The following is a 17974-nucleotide window of genomic DNA, read 5'->3' as shown; positions in this document are numbered from 1 at the left end:
TCCTTTCTTACTCCCCCAGCATCTATCAGAATCAGCCCCCTAATCTAAGCATGATCCCTGTACCCCCTCCCCACATCAAATTAGTCCCTTTGCAGACATTCTCTTGAATTACACCAAAGTGGTACAAGATTGTTCCTTAGTTCCTATCACTGTGTTATTCTTTGTTGTGCTGGTACTGCAGCAGGTTTTAAACACACGAACAGACATGTCATGTTTTTTCGTGAGAAACAGAATGTGCCAGTTCTCATGTTTAAACCTTGTTATGGTGTCAGCTGTAGCATCAACAAAACACAGAAGAATAGCACAGCGGTGGAAGCTAAGGAACAAGCTCATGCCACTGTGAAGGGCAAGCAGGTGAGGAAGGGATGTGGGGCAGTGGCATAGGAAGGGGGGGCGGTGGGGCGGTCTGCCCTGGGTGCACGCGCTGGGGGGGTGTCAGCTCGCTGGTTCCCTGCTCTTTCTGCCCCGGAACAGGTTACTTCCTGTTCCGGGGCAGAGAAAGCAGGGAAGCAGCAGAGCCGACGCAGCTCCCAGTGACATGCACTGGGGGCAGATCGGCCCTCCCACCTGCCCCCCGCTGAAAGGTAGGGTGCGTTTCGGGGGGGGGCGCTCCGGAGGGGGGGTGCCGTGCCCTGCACCGGGGGGGGAACGCAGCCGTGACCCGCCCTGGGTCACAGGCACCCTCGCTACGGCACTGATGTGGGGCAACCAATCCAGGAGGGACAGCAAAAGCTGAGAGATAAAATCTTTATTGCCAATGACCAGATATAAAAGACTCGATAGGGATCCAGGTTTTCAGCAAATGGTATGCCTGCCTCAGGAGTCAACGTATCTGTGTCAATTACAGATATATTTTCAGTTGTGCAATCTTGTATCTGGAAAGCTACCTTTGCTAAATCGTCCAGCGACACCTCAAAAATCACAGCACCAAGATACTGGGCTAGATGGGCCACTGGTCTGACCCATTATGGCCATATCAAGGTATCCCCGTTAGTAAAGCATTGCATCCATCATTAAAGAGATTTATAATTTATTATTTCTAAACCATCTTTGTCCAAGGTGGAATACAAGTAAAACATACATAATAAAACACAAACAATGACACTTCCAGACTGCAAGAATCACAGAGACATAAATCAATAATTTGCAAACAGTCTATATCCAATAGGACCAGCAGTATTCAAGTAGGCATAAAACATGCCAAACAAGACAAATAGTCTCTTAAAGTTTTTTAAACATAGAAAGCTGCGATTCAGTTTTTAGTTGCAATGGTATTTTATTCCACTCTACAAGACCCACTTTGGAGAAAGCACTAGTCCTTGTCAAGTCCAAGCGAAAATGTTGAAAAAGGGGTACCACAAGATTATGCTTCTCTTGAGACCTTAGCATATGCACTGGCACATACCACGCCACAGCCCTCTTTAGATAAGAGGACGAGTCATGGTATAATGCACAATGAGTGAGCAACAACAGTTTATATCAAATGTGATACTTCATAGGCAGCACCAGACTCCACAAAAGTGGAGACCACCAGAGTCCCACAGGAAAACATGAGAGGAGAGCGGGAAACGGATGATGCCACTTCACAGATGAGCCATAGAACACAAAAGAGTAGAAACTACAGTCTTCATTGGTGTGTATTAAAGACTGGATATGGCACCGTGTTTCAGCTAAATGTGCCTGCCTCAGGAGTCTCTTGATGTAAGTGTGGTATAAATGTTTAGTGCTGGAGATGCAATGCGTCTCGCAGTCAGCAGGTCAGCTGTGATGCTGAATGCATACCCGCTTGGATTATCTAGGAAAGAACTTTTCAAAGGTCTTTATAAAGACCAGCTGAATATTGTCCTTTGAAACACATTGCATCTCCAGCACTAAACATTTGTACCACACTTAAATCAAGAGACTCCTGAGGCAGGCACATGTAGCCAAAACACGGTGCCATGCTGAGTCTTTAATACATACCAATAAAGATTGCCGTTTCTACTCTTTTGTGTTCCATGGTTCATCTGTGAAGTGCTGTCATCCATTTCCCACTTTCCTGTTATACTTCATAGGCAACCATTTCAAGCACAGGGCAGCCAGTTTTGTAGGGGAAGGCATCCGCATTATGCTTGTTTATTTTTTTTATGATTCAATCATTTTTATTAAACAGAATAGAACTCGCACCTGGTAAGAATAACAATGTGTCAAACATTATGACTTTATCATCCCCCCACCCTAAACCCTCCCCATGAACATGTGAATTACGGGGTTAGTCCAATCCACAAACCGGTATCATATTCAAAAGCACACTAAAAATTAAGCAAACGGCTTCAGGCAGTGGGAGACAAGTGTTCCAAAATGGGATCCAGGATTGTTGAAATCTCTCCCCCTCTGCAGAGGCAAAGTCTTGGACCTCCAATTGCTCCATTCTCATTAAAAGGATCCGTCTGGATCGCCATTGCTGACTTGAAGGTCTTTTGTAAGTCAACCATTTGGCCAAAATGACTGTAGTTATTATTGTAGATTTAGTCACAAAGGATGCAAACCCAGGTGGGGCCAGAGGACCTAATTTGGGGCATCCAAACAAAAGTGTGGAATCATAGTGCCACCCCGCGTGCCACGTGTTAGATACCTGTAATAGTATGTATGCTTGCTCATTTTCAAAAGGAAACAAAGTATGTGCAGTGAAACTATCCACATACTTTGCACTTGCTACTGGTGTGAGTAGCAGGGGCACAGAGGCCAATATTTAAAAGATCTGACCTGGTAACTTCAGGAGTTGCTGGGACAAATCTCTGCTTTTGAAAATGTCCCTGATGCCAAAAAGGTGGAACAGGAGGCATTCCAGAGGCTCAGTTTAACTTTAGCTGAACAACACTGATATTCAGTACTCTAGTTGTGTTGGAAGGCTGTCCTACAGAAAACTGAATAGCTTAAAACTGCTGGATAGCAGGGCAAAGTTAACCAGATAAAAATATCTGGTAAACGTCCTACTCTACGAGCTGAATATCAAACCACTAGAAGGAGTAGCTCAATTTAGGTGCTTCAGGCGGCCATATTAGAAGGCTTAGGCAGCATTTACATATGCAAAAAGCTAGTTTAATTTGTGTAAATGGGCATACAGGTGTAGGTAGAGACTGTGGCTAAACCGCTACTTACTCAGGTACAGATTTCAAGGGGGGCAGGTTCTGGGCATGGTGGGGTGCACTTTTAAAATATATGTGTAACATCATGAGAGTTTCAGCAGGTTAAATCTGCCTGAATTTCTCACTGCTGTTCCATAAAGGTCATGTAAGTGTCAGAGCCCTCACTTCTGGCTGTGTGTGGAATGGATTTCTGACTCAAAGTATGGTGCTACTTGCAGTAGCCTCCCAGAATAAATCCTGGTCACACCTCTAGTCCCAAACCAACAAATTTGATGTGTGCCCCTTCCACCCAGGTTCCAGAGCTTACACCAGGTAGCTGCCTAGGTGTGCAGGCAAGGAGGTTACATATGTCTAACCCTTCATTTTACACAGGGCGACGAAAATGATAAAGGGGATGGGACAACTTCCCTATGAGGAAAGGCTAAAGTGGCTAGGGCTCTTCAGCTTGGAGAAAAGGCAGCTGAGGGGAGATATGATAGAGGTCTATAAAATGATGAGTGGAGTGGAACGGGTAGATGTGAAGCGTCTGTTTACGCTTTCCAAAAATACTAGGAAGGGGGCATGCGATGAAGCTACAATGTAGTAAATTTAAAATGAATCAGAGAAAATATTTCTTCACTCAACATGTAATTAAACTCTGAAATTTGTTGCCAGAGAATGTGGTAAATGCGGTTAGCTTAGCGGAGTTTAAAAAAGGTTTGGACAGCTTCCTAAAGAAAAAGTCCATAGACCATTATTAAATGGACTTGGGGAGAATCCACTGTTTCTGGGATTAGCAGTATAGAATGTTTTGTACTTTTTTGGGATCTTGCCAGGTATTTGTGACCTGGATTGGCCACTGTTGGAAACAGGATGCTGGGCTTGATGGACCTTTGGTCTTTCCCAGTATGGCAATAATTATGTACTTATGTATAAGTATTTCAAAAAATTCTCCACTAGCATTTGCGCCTCCTCTGAATCACACATAACCATCAGCTAGCTGCTTGTTTGGACCTGGAATGTTGAAGAGTGAGTGAGACAGCAATTGCAATTATCTCTATGGCCTTACAAAATACCTCAAAAAAGCCAAAACATTTGAGGTTAAGAACTCAGGTTCTTAATTGGCTTTCTTGTACTACTACTACTAATCATTTTCTATAGCACTACTAGACGTACACAGCGCTGTATACATTATGTGCAGGTACTTTGTCCCTAGAGGGCTCATAATCTAAGTTTTTTTTATACCTGGGGCAATGGAGGATTAGACTGGCCCAAGGTCACAAGGAGCTGCAGTGGGAATAGAGCCCAGGTCACCAGGATCAAGGCCCACTGCACTAACCATTAGGCTCCTCTTGTACGTGTAATTTTGTAAAATTCTGCACTTACTCTTATATTTGACATCATTTACATGTGTAAGTTATAAAACTAGCATTTACAAGTGTAACATGCCACGTGAAGCAGCTTTTTTTGCAAGTGAATTTTTGTGGAAATCACTATTCCTACTGTATGTGCTGGTGAGTGCGTGTGTTTTCCCGCATGTTCTTGTATATATTTTACAGAAGGCTGCATGTTCAGTGATCCTTTTGTAAAACAGCCAGGAAACTGTGAATGTGCCAACAAGGATGTCCCTTTTCTGATCCAAACATCCTATGCAAAAAGGCACTTCATGTTAGGTTCCTAAGTTAGATGGCTATTTTTAACAGATCGGGCTCCTAAGTTTTGGGCTGAAAATAGGCTTGTTATGTTATGTTATGTTATGTTATAAAAGACTTCTCTCTCCAATTCTCTCTCATGAGATTCAAGGTGAGTTACAGAACACGATGTTCCTAAATGTAAGACAACTATTCATTCTTCTACATTTAAGTGCCTAATTTACATTTCCAGTGCTAGATACCTAATATCATTCCCCTGCCATGGCCTCACCTCTAGCCCCATCCATGTTTTAGTAAAAATAAGCATTTACGTGTATGCTTAATGGGGGAGAATTTTTATTTAAGTAGATTGAATCCCCTGCCTCTCAGGTGCCTTGATCTTTTGAATATCAGTCCATAAAGTTATAAAGCAATGTGAGAGACACCACATAAAAAGAATTTAGGATAAAAGTCTCAAACAAGATTCCCATGAGGCTGAATCATATTATTTTTTAATATTAAAAACACAGAATTGGAAGATTTTTATTCACCAATATAAGCAAATGTTCTGCTGGAGTCTTTCATGGTCTTGAGTTTGGATGAATCAGAATTAGTATAATTATATTTCTTCAGCTTAACCTGCAGTACAAATGATGATAAATTAGTAGCAATCTAAGCCTCCCATCACGTAAGGCTTATTTTTAGGTCTCAACCTTGATTGAAGAGTTTTTCTTTCCTTAGGTTTCATCAGCACATTTGGAGCAGAAATATCCTGATCTCTAAATTATTCTGTTCTTTCTCACTTTTTTAGTCTTTTTGCTTCTTCAAGAGTTCCTTTCTCTGAGCTGTGAGATTGACAGAAAAGCAAATGGATCAGATATTACACATTATGGCTCAGTAGTACTTCTGAAGAACGAACTAGATATAATTATCACAAAGTCCCTTTTATTCAATCTCTGATTTATCAACAAAAAAATCCAGCCTAGCAACCTCACACAAAAACTTAAAGCTCTCCACAGTGCTTTTTGATAATGCAATTTCAGCCATGATGTATTTCTGAACTGCTGTGACTACATAGTATATTGTAAACCTGTTCAGTTGAACAACACTGTATAAAGTTAATATATTACTATTCCAGTCACCTCTGTTGAAAGGTACATCATTTATGTATTCCTGTTTCTCAGAAGAAGATGCCACAGTTTTGCACACTCTGAGAAGACATATACAATAAAAAGTTAAGGGGAAAGGGAATTATATACCACCTGTGTTTTTTTCCAACTACATTCAAAGCGGTTTACATATTATATACAGGTATTTATTTGTACCTGGGACAATGGAGGGTTAAATGACTTGCCCAGAGTCACAAGGAGCTGCGGTGGGAATTGAACTCAGTTCCCCAGGATCAGAGTCCACTGCACTAACCACTAGGCTACTCCTCCACTTTTCTTCCATTTTACTCTACTCTGTTCCCTCTAAGCTGAGTGAGAGTCCTCCATCTACAGTCTTGCCAGTGCTGTTTCATTATCACATTTTCAATAGTGGGGGACAGACAAGTTCTGTAGGACTCCAGGGAACATGCCTGTCCCTTGAGACTGAAAACACAATATTGAAGCACCACCCCCTATTGGTAGCAATGCAGTTGGAGGACACCCACTCTGTTTAGGGGGGAACAGTGATTATATATAAATCATTGTTCCACCTCCCCACCCCAATGTTATTGTTTCAACATTATATAATAGCCAGGACATGAGATTGATTTGCTTGTGTTGGAGACCTATTGTATGGAAATCTCTCATGCATATTCATTGTGTTAATCCTGGAAACCCAATTGGTTCCAAAAGAGAAGCACGCCTGTAGCGCATATGAAAAGAGACTTGAAATCTCAAGTCTCTTCTCATATACATTCTGGTGCAAACCCCATATCATTTTAGTTGCCTTACTCTGAAGAACTTTAAATCTTTTCATATCCTTAGTGAGATATGGAGGGTCATTTTCGTATGACAACTAAATCCGATTTTGGCTGTTTTGCTGAAAACATTCAAAACATCAAGTGGCGAACACAGTGATTTTCAAACCAGGAAAATATCTTTTTGTTTTGAAAATGGCCATTTCCTAGACATTTTGTGCTCAGTGCGTTTTTCTTTTGTGACCATTTTTGAAACAAAAAAGTCCAAGGGAAAAATGCACAAAAACAAGTCATTGAGACATATGGCAGGCCAGAATTCTTAGCAGACTGGCCACACAGACATCCCAGCAGAGCAGTGGGGCACCCTAGGGGGCACTGCAATACACTTCACATAAAAGGTCGCAGGTACACATAAGCATTGCCATACAGGGACAGACCAAAGGTCCATCAAGTCCAGTATCCTGTTTCCAACAGGGTCCAATCCAGGTCACAAGTACCTGGCAAGATCCCAGAACAGTAATACAGATTTTATGCCATTTATCCTAGAAAAAAGCAGTGGATTTTCCCAAGTTCATCTTAACAATAGCATATGGACATTTTTTTAGGACGTAATCCAAACCGTTTTTAAACCCTGCTAAGATAACTGCTTTTACCACTTTCTCTGGCAACGAATTCCAGTTTAATTACACATTGAGTGAAGAAATATTTTCTCTGGTTTGTTTTAAATTTACTACTTAGTAGCTTCATTATGTGCCCCCTAGCCTTACTATTTTTGGAAAGAGTATACAAGTGATTCAGTCTACCCATTCCACTCCGCTCAGTATTTTATAGACCTCTATCATATCTGCCCTCAGTTGTCTTTTCTCTAAGCTGAAGAGCCCTAACCACTTTAGCCTTTCCTCATTGGGAAGTCATCCCATCCTCTTTGTCATTTTCGTCGCCCTTCTCTGTACCTTTTCTAATTCCACTATATCTTTTTTGAAATGCGGTGACCAGAATTGAACTCAATATTCAAGGTGCGGTCATACCATGGAGTGATACAAAGGCATTATAACATCCTCATTTTTGTTTTCCATTCCTTTCCTAATAATACCTAACTTTCTTTTTGCTTTCTTAGCCACTACCACCACCACACACTGAGCAGAGGATTTCAACGTATCATCAACCATGATGCCTAGATCCCTTTCCCGGTCGGTGACTCCTAATGTGGAATCTTGCATTACATAACTATAATTCGGGTTCCACTTTCACATGTGCATCACTTTGCACTTGCTCACATTAAACGTCATCTGCCATTTAGATGCCCAATCTCCCAGTCTCTTAAGATCCTCTTGTAATTTATCACAATCCTCTTGCGATTTAACAACATTGAATAACTTTGTGTCATTAACAAATGTAATTACCTTACTAGTTACTCCCATCTCTAGATCATTTATAAATATGTTAAAAAGCAGTGGTCCCAGCACATAGCCCTGGGGAACCCCACTATCTACCCTACTCCATTAAGAATACTGACCATTTAACCCTACTTTCTGTTTTCTATCTTTTAACCAGTTTTTAATCCACAATAGGACACTACCTCCTATCCCATGGCTTTCCAATTTCCTCTGGAGTCTTTCATGAGGTACTTTGTCAAATGCCTTTTGAAAATCCAGATACACAATATCGACCGGCTCACCTTTATCCACATGTTTGTTCATCCCTTCAAAACAATGTAATAGATTAATGAATATGCTCAGTAATTTTGTTCTTTATAATAGTCTCTACCATTTTGCCTAGCACTGATGTCAGGCTTACCAGTCTATAATTTCCCGGATCACCTCTGGAACCTTTTTTAAAAATTGGCATTACATTGGCCACCCTCCAATCTTCCGGTACCATGTTTGATCTTAAAGATAAATTACATATTACTAACAATAGTTCTGCAAGTTTATTTTTCAATTCTATCAGTACTTGGGGATTAATACCATCTGGTCCAGGAAATTTGCTACTCTTCAATTTGTCAAATTGTGCCATTACATCCTCTATTTTTATAGAGATTTCATTTAGTTTCTCAATAGAAATCAAACAAAATAAAACATGGAAAAGAAAATAAGATGATACCTTTTTTATTGGACATAACTTAATACATTTCTTGATTAGCTTTCGAAGGTTGCCCTTCTTCATCAGATCGGAAATAAGCAAATATGGTAGATGACAGTATATATAAATAAAACATCCAAGCATTTCATTGACAGTCTAACAGGTGGGGATGGGTAGGAGGTATGCATGGGAACATCAAAGCATTTCAGAGATAGTCTAACAGGATGGGGGTGGATAGGTGAGAGGAGGGTGATAAACATAGCAATACAACTTTATGATTACCTTTAAAAGTGGACTAACACGGCTACCAAACAAGTCTACTCAAGATATGAATAAGAAACCCAGGTCAGAGGATTCGAGGAGGTCTTTGATTAGGAGAGTCTTGTTTTGCACTGACCTAGCATTCACATAGGCATCAGGAATGGTGTGGTAGCCGTGTTAGTCCACTTTTAAAGGTAATCATAAAGTTGTATTGCTATGTTTATCACCCTCCTCTCACCTATCCACCCCCATCCTGTTAGACTATCTCTGAAATGCTTTGATGTTCCCATGCATACCTCCTACCCATCCCCATCTGTTAGACTGTCAATGAAATGCTTGGATGTTTTACTTATATATACTGTCATCTACCATATTTGCTTATTTCCGATCTGATGAAGAAGGGCAACCTTCGAAAGCTAATCAAGAAATGTATTGTTATGTCCAATAAAAAAGGTATCATCTTATTTTCTTTTCCATGTTTTATTTTGTTTGATTTCTATTGATAACCTTAAGAGTGGACTAACACGGCTACCACACTCCTCTATTTAGTTTCTCTAACTAGTCAGCTTTGAATACCATTTCTGGCACCAGTATCTCTCCCAAATCTTCCTCAGTGAAGACTGAAGCAAAGAATTCATTTAATCTCTCCGCCATGGCTTTGGCTATCTTCCCTGATTGCCCCTTTTACCCCTTGGTCATCTAGCATCAGATTCTTTTGCCAGCTTCTTGCTTTTAGTATACCTAGTGAAGGGGCTCTTGTTAGTGCCATGGTCTCTTTGGCATTGAAGGTGATCTTCTCCCACTGGAAGTCCTTACACCAGGCCACTTATCAGGAATGGTGGAACGTATTGCTCCAAATGTACAAATTCAAATTACATCTGGCGAAGAAATCTTCTCACTTCGCTTCCTACAGGGAAAAATGGCTGCCACTGGTATCTTATTTTGCTTCGGTCTAGAGATAAGCACTGAGTTTGATGTATTTTGTGGCCTATGCATGCTCTATGTCTGGATTTGTATCCTCCAGCCCTCCCCCTTCCCTTTTTTTCCCCTTTCTTCTTCTCCACATCCTCTTTCTTCCCCTTTTTCTTAATGTAATTCTAGTTGTGTATAGTTGCTTCTTGAATGTGAGCTCCAGTTTTGCCATGATTTGTAAATGTTGCTTGTTGTACTGTGGTGAGCTCCTGCTTCTATTGTATTGTATTGAAATCCAATAAAAGATATTAAACTCAAAATGACAGGAAAAAATTTTTTTTTACTATATGTTTTTGCCTCCAACACAATCTTTTTTTCAAAGTCTCTCTTTGCCTTTGCATTTGACTTGACATTCCTTATGCTGTTTCTTATTATTTTCAGTCGGTTTCTTCTTCCATTTTTTGAAGGATTTTCTTGCAGCTCTAACAGCTTCCTTCACCTCACTTTTTAACCGTGCCGGCTCTCGTTTCATCTTCCTCCTTTTTTAATACATGGAATATATATGGCCTGGGCTTCCAGGATGGTATTTTTGAACAGCATCCACGCCTGATGTAAATTTTTGATCTTTGCAGCTGCTCCTCTAAGTTCTTTTTTCACCATTCTTCTCATTTTATCACAGTCTCATTTTTGAAAGTTAAACGCTAACATATTGGATTTCCTGTGTATACTTACTCCAAAGCTAATATCAAAATCTGATCATATTATGATCACTGTTATCAAGCAGCCTCATCAGTGGCGTTCCTGGCCTGGATGGCACCCGGGGCGGAGCGCCGATGCGCCTCCCCTGGGTGCAGCGCCCCCCCCCCCCCCCCCCCGCTAAATTACACCTTCCCCCCCTCCTTCAAATTGAGGTGTCTCCAATAACACTGAAGTCTTTTTTTTCTCCACTAATGGGTATACAATTGTAGAATTAACTCCATAGTGTTGATATTGAATTCTACAGATTCCATTATTGTTAGTTTGACTAGTTCAGGAATCATTATGGTAATTGAAATCACCCATTATTATTGTGTTGCCCAGTTTGTTAGCCTCCCTAATTTCTGATAACATTTCTATATCCATCTGTTCATCCCTCTCTCTCTCTCTCTCTCTCTCTCTTTTCTATGTATTTTGTAGTTCCTTTCCCCCTGTACTTCATTTGTATGGAGCACCACTCTGATGGAACTATGAAGGGCAGTATATCAAATCCTGAATAAACTAAACTGTTCCAAAAAATGGTCTCTTTACCTGCAGGTGGTCTGATGGCTGTGGATGTAGTCAATTGCCCCAAGCACAGAGGGACAGTGTGCCAGTTCATAGAATTCTGTCATTGTTTCATGCTGTTGCTGCTCTTCTTCAGGGAACAGAATATATGCCAAGTGTTTTTCCTGAAAAAGCATTGTAGGAACTGAGCAATGCAGAGTGAGGTGGCTGGCTAATGCTTGCTATGGCCCTGAGGGGCCATCCACTTTTGCCTCACTACCACCCAGGAACGGCACACTATTTGTGTAGCAGGCAGGCAGTCAACAGAAATAAAATAAAACAAAACATAGAAAAGAAAATAAGATGATACCTTTTTTATTGGACTGACAATACAGTTTTTGATTAGCTTTTGAAGGTAACCCTTCTTCATCAGATCAGAAATAAGCAAATGTTGATAAATGACAGTATATAAGTGAAGCATCAAAGCATTCCAGTGACAGTCCCAAAGGATGAGGGTGGGGTGGGTTAGGTGAGAAACAGGGAGGACCTGGTGGATGAGGGACAGGGAGATATGCATGGTGATAAGAGGGTGACAAAGCAGTAGAATTTTATGGTTTATAATGGGCTTGAAAACCCAGATCTTTGTTAAGTCCTGTCTGGTGGATGTCAAAATATTTAATCATTCTAATTTGAAAGGTCTTACGTTCCTCGATTGTCTTAAAGTTTCCTTTTAGTATTCTCACCATAAAATCATTGGTATAGTGTTCTGGTTTTAAAAGTGTAGCAGGCAGGAATCTCCAAGCCCTACTAATTGAAAACTCACCAGCCCACCACCCTACTCCCTTCAGAAAACCGCAGCAGTCAGCAACAGTGCTACGAGCCACTGACGCATCTCACATGTGATTTGTTCTTCTGCAAGTACTGAGCATACGGGTGCCAGCATCAGTGGCCAGGAGTGCGGCTGCTGACTACCACAGTTTTCTGAGTCTTCAGCTGGCAGGGATTCCCAAGCCAATCCCTGCCAGTTAAGATATTTAATTTTTAAGTTTGGGAGGGGAAGGAGGAGGGAGGGAGGAGACAGAAGGAGGGAAGTGACACAGGGGAGAGGAGACGTGCGCCAATCCAATCTACTCATTGGCATACCTCAAAATTACCTTCTGACTATGCCTCTACTGTATTTTTGTATCCATATGCCTTTGAAGAATTTAATAAATGTACTCTAAAAAGCGCCTGTAGACTTTGCCGTTATATAGCTGTGTGAAAACTACCACTAAAATAATTAAGCCAGGAGGCCCGGAATCACTGGCATTTACATTTTCTTTTTCAAGTTCTTCAATATACCTCCTTAAAAGTTGCTACACGAAATTGAAAAGCTAAAGCTGGCAAAATAACCATTTTAATCTCTTTCCCAACAGACCAAATTTATATATGGCTTCTTTCCACACATTCTATTAATACTCCTGCAGTGCAATTCAGACAAGAACGCTGAAGCAAAACATTGAATTCAAATGTAATTTTAAGAGAGATTGTTTTATTTGATAAGTTTATCACAACATACTACTGGAAATAGCTTGGCCATTTAATGTAAATCTGTTCTGACCTTTTCTGATTAAAAGAAACCATAAACTGGTAACAGAATTCCAATTGTTATTTCTAAAAAAAAACATAGAGCCAATTTTAATTTAATAGCCCCAGGTATCATTTTGCATTTACATGGAAAATTAATATCACTGCCTTTAAATCATAAAAGCCAGGGATCTGTGAGCACCAGCAAGCCCATGGGAAAGTTAGAAGCTAAAAAGCAAACACACAAGCCAAAGATTTGTTCTTTTAACTCCATGGCCAATGTTATTTTCCTTAGGATTACTATTAATATGTGCAGAGAAGGAAAACAGGAGAATAAGTGACAGTACATAAGTACATAAGAATCGCCATGCTGGGACAGACGGTCCATCGAGCCCAGCACCCTGTCACCGACAGCGGCCAAAAGAACAAATAATTTGTCCCGCCCATCCTAGAAATACTGTATTATTCCCTCGTCCATTCAATAACATTCTATGGCTTTTTCCTCCAGGAAGCTGTCCAACCCTTTTTTGAAGTCCGCTAAGTTAACCGCCTTAACCACCTTTTCCGGCAGTGAATTCCAGAGTTTAACTACGCATTCAGTGAAGAAAAATTTCCTCCTATTCGTTTTAAATTTACCACACTGCAGCTTCATCGCATGCCCTCTTGTCCTAGTATTTTTGGAAAGCGTAAACAGACACTCCACATCGACCCATTCCATTCCACTCATTATCTTATAGACCTCTATCATATCTCCCCTCAGCCGCCTTTTCTCCAAGCTGAAGAGCCCCAGCCTCTTCAGCCTATCCTGATAGGGAAGTTGTCCCATCCCCTGAATCATCTTTGTCGCCAGGGGCGTAGCCACGGGTGGGCCTGGACGGGCCCAGGCCCACCCACTTTCCCTCCAGGCCCACCCATCCAAATCTTTCATCGCTGTCGCTGCCTTTTCTCCCGCGGCTTCCGGGAGGCAGCGATCAGCGTTACTTGTCAGTGCCTGCCCTGAAATTGTGCTTCTCTTCTCCCCAGGCTTCGCCCCGCTCGTTTCTTCGCTCGTCGCGCAGCGCTGTGCTGCTATTCAAACAGGCAGCTCCGCTCCTCTCTGCCGCGTCCATCCGGCCCTACTAAACAGGAAGTGCATCAGAGGGTCGGATGGACGCGGCAGAGAGGAGCGGAGCTGCCTGTTTGAATAGCAGCGCAGCGCTGCGCGACGAGCAAAGAAACGAGCGGGGCGAAGCCTGGGGAGAAGAGAAGCACAATTTCAGGGCAGGCACTGACAGGTAACGCTGATCGCTGCCTCCCGGAAGCCGCGGGAGAAAAGGCAGCGACAGCGATGAAGGATTTGGATGGCGGGCCTGGAAGAGTAAGTGCTGGATTTGTGGTTGGTTGGTTGGGGGGGGGAGAGGAAAGGGAAGGGATACTTTTGCCAGGGACAGAGTCAGACTTGTAGGAGGAAGGGGATTAGAGGGAACTGGGAAGGAAGAGAGCTGCTGGAGGTGGGAGGAAAAGGAGGAGGGGATCAGAATAGAAGGGAGAGAGCTGCTGGACATGGGAGGAAGGGGCTGGAGAGCTTCTGGAAGAGGGAGGGAAGGGAGAGAGCTGCTGGACATGGGAGGAAGAGGAGGAGGGGACTGAATGGAAGGGAGAGAGCTACTGGACAAGCTAGGAAGAGGAAGAAGGGACTGGAGGAAAGGGAGAGAGCTCCTGGATATAGGAGGAAGAGGAGGAGGGGACTGGATGGAAGGGAGAGAGCTGCTAGACATGGGAGGGAGAGGAGGAAGGGGTTGAGAGCTGCTGGACAAGGGAGGAAGAGGAGGAAGGGACTGGAGGGAAGGGAGAGAGCTGCTGGACATGGGAGGAAGAGAAGGAGGGGACGATGGAAGGGAGAGAGCTGCTGAAGGAAGGGGAGGAGGGGACTGAATGGAAGGGAGAGAGCTGCTGGACATAGGAGGAAGGAGCTGGAGAGCTGCTGGACAAGCTAGGAAGAGGAAGAAGGGAGTGGAGGAAAGGGGGAGAGCTCCTGGACATGGGAGGAAGAGGAGGAGGGGACTGGATTGAAGGGAGAGAGCTGCTGGACATGGGAGGGAGAGGAGGAAGGGGTTGGAGAGCTGCTGGACAAGGGAGGAAGAGGAGGAAGGGACTGGAGGGAAGGGAAAGAGCTACTGGACATGGGAGGAAGAGAGGGAGGGGACGATGGAAGGGAGAGAGCTGCTGAAGGAAGAGGAGGAGGGGATCTGGGTGGAAGGGAGAGAGCTGTTAGATGTGGGAGGAAGAGGAGGAGGGCACTGGATGGAAGGGAGAGAGCTGCTGGACATAGGAGAACTGGAGGGAAGGGAGAGAACTGCTGGTACAGCACAAGGAGGGAGGGAAGGGAAACAGAGATACCAGACCAAGGAGATGAAGGAAAAGGGAATATTAAACCTACAGCTTGAGGGAGGGAGGCAGGAAATCAAGCAACCAAACCAGATGCTGGAAAGAGGAGGGAGTGAGAGGTAGAGAAGCTAGATGGGGTAGGGTCAGAGAGGGTAGAGATATATTGGCACTGGGGACAAAGAGAGGGGAGAAGATGGACAGAGTAATATAGGGACACAGAGAAAAGGAGATACTAAACATGGAGGAAGATAGAGGTACAGAGATGGAAGAAGATGGAAGGATGGCAGAGACAGAGGGAAAACAGATGGATGGGGAGAGAGACATTGGATGGAAGGATGCAGAGAGAAAGGGGAGAAACTGGAAGGATGTGGAGAGAGAAGGGACACTGAACAGAAAAGGGTAGAGAGATAGACACTGGTTAGAAGGAGGGAGAGAGACATTAGATGGAAGGATCAGGAGAGAGGGTAGATGGGTAGAAGGATGGGGAGAGAAAGAGGGAAGACGCTGGATGGAAGGGTAGGGAGAAAGAGGTGACACTGGATGGAAGGATGCAGAAAGAAAGAGGGGAGACTATTGGAAGGATGGGGAGAGAGAGGGAAGACACTGGAAGGATGGGGAGAGAAAGAGGAGAGCTGCTGCATGGAAAGGGGGAGTAGTGAAAGATTGGAGAATAAGAGGAAGGGGCATGGGGAGAACAAGGGTGAGAAAAAGATGAAAAGCCATAAGTAGATGAAGGAAATTAAAGAATGGATAGTAAGAATGAATTAAATCTGGACACAGAGAGAGGCAGAAAAATATTAAAGAAAGCAAAGAAAAAGGAGAGAAAAATGACAAATGGCCAGGAAACCCTGGCAGAAGAGTTAAGCGAAAACGAAAGAAAGCAGAATCTAGAGACACAATGAGAAAAAGTAAATGGCCATACAACAAAGGTAAAGAAAATAATTTTATTTTTAATTTAGGATAAAGTAATATGGTGTTAATAAAGTTTCAGAGACCAATACTTCCTTCCTTAGGTCAGGAGAGGATACCGTAACAGCATTACACTGACCTGAGGCAGGAGGTTTTGGCCTCTGAAAGCTCACTGAAAAGGATTAGGCTATTAAATAAATTGTCTGAAATCAGATGCACTGAAAAGCAGCACTTTACCCTGTGTGACAAATGCATCTGAGTGTGACTAAATTTTGCTGGGGGGGGGGGGGGTACAGAGAAAATTTTGTGCTCACCCACTTTGGGTTCAGGCCCACCCAAAATTGGCAGTCTGGCTACGCCACTGTTTGTCGCCCTTCTCTGCACCTTTTCCAATTCCACTATGTCTTTTTTAAGGTGCGGCGACCAGAATTGAACACAATACTCAAGGTGCGGTCGCACCATGGAGCGATACAACGGCAGAATAATATCCTTATTTTTGTTTTCAATCCCTTTCCTAATGATACCCAACATTCTATTTGCTTTCCTAGCCGCAGCAGCACATTGAGCAGATGTTTTCAAGGTATCATCAACGATGACACCTAGATCCCTTTCTTGGTCCGTGACTCCCAACGCTGAACCCTGCATGACGTAGTTATAGTTTGGGTTCCTCTTTCCCACATGCATCACTTTGCACTTGTTCACATTAAATGTCATCTGCCATTTAGACGCCCAGTCTCGTAAGGTCCTCTTGTAGTTTTTCACAATCTTCCCGCGATTTGAGTACTTTGAATAACTTTGTGTCATCGGCAAATTTGATTACCTCACTAGTTACCCCCATCTCTAGGTCATTATGAATATGTTAAAAAGCAGAGGTACCAGCACCGATCCCTGAGGGACCCGCTAACTACCCTTCTCCATTGCGAATATTGACCTTTTAATCCTACTCTCTGTTTCTTATCTTTCAACCAGTTTTTCATACACAGTAAGACACTACCTCCAGTCCCATGTCCCTCTAATTTCCTCTGTAGTCTTTTATGAGGGACCTTATCAAACGCCTTCTGAAAATCTAGATACACAATATCAACCGGCTCACCTTTGTCCACATGTTTGTTTACCCCTTCAAAGAAATGCAGCAGATTGGTGCGGCAAGACTTCCCTTCACTAAATCCATGTTGACTTTGTCCCATTAGTCCATGCTTTTGAATGTGCTCTGTAATTTTGTTCTTGATTATAGTCTATACCATTTTGCCCGGCACCAACGTCAGACTCACCGGTCTATAATTTCCCGGGTCTCCTCTGGAACCTTTTTTAAATATCGGCGTTACATTGGCCGCCCTCCAATCTTCCGGTATCACGCTCGATTTTAAGGATAAATTACAAATCAATAACAGTAGCTCTGCCAGCTCATTTTTTAGTTCTATCAGTACCCTAGGGTGGATACCATCTGGTCCAGGAGATTTGCTACTCTTCAGTTTGCAGTACTGCTCCATTATGTCTTCCAGATTTACAGACATTTCAATAAGTTTTTCCGACCCTTCAGCTTCGAATACCCTGTCTGGCACCGGTATCCCACCCAAATCTTCCTTGGTGAAGACCGAAGCAAAGAACTCATTTAGTTTTAATGCTAATTCTTTGTCTTCCTTGATCACCCCTTTTACACCCTGGTCATCCAGCGGGCCAACCGATTCTTTTGCCGGTTTCCTGCTTTTAATGTATCTAAAAAAAATTTTTACTAGCAGTTTTCGCCTCTAACGCTATCTTTCATTCAAAATCCCTCTTTGCCTTTCTTATCAGCGCTTTGCATCTGACTTGACATTCCTTTTGCCGCTTCTTATTTTCCTCATTCGGTTCCTTCTTCCATTTTCTGAAGGATTCCTTTTTAGCTCCAATAGCCTCCTTTACCTCACTTTTTAACCACGCCGGCTGTCGTTTGGTTTTCCATCCTCCTTTTCTGATACATGGAATATGTTTGGCCTGGGCCTCCAGGACGG

The 17974-nt window shown here is 42.8% G+C and overlaps 1 long non-coding RNA gene across 1 annotated transcript in view; it reads right to left on the bottom strand.

Moving 5' to 3' along the window:
* Window positions 1-5292: 5292 nt before the first annotated feature.
* The window catches only part of LOC115461546, a 61024-nt gene continuing 48342 nt past the window's right edge, over window positions 5293-17974 (bottom strand). Inside the window, exon 3 of the long non-coding RNA XR_003940727.1 lies at window positions 5293-5583. This is a non-coding gene — a long non-coding RNA (uncharacterized LOC115461546). The remainder of the gene's footprint in view (window positions 5584-17974) is intronic.

The sequence above is a fragment of the Microcaecilia unicolor genome, chromosome 2 (genome assembly GCF_901765095.1).
Source record: "Microcaecilia unicolor chromosome 2, aMicUni1.1, whole genome shotgun sequence".
NCBI lineage: Eukaryota > Metazoa > Chordata > Amphibia > Gymnophiona > Siphonopidae > Microcaecilia > Microcaecilia unicolor.
Note: the sequence above shows the minus strand (reverse complement) of the source record. Positions and strands in the feature narration are given on the sequence as shown.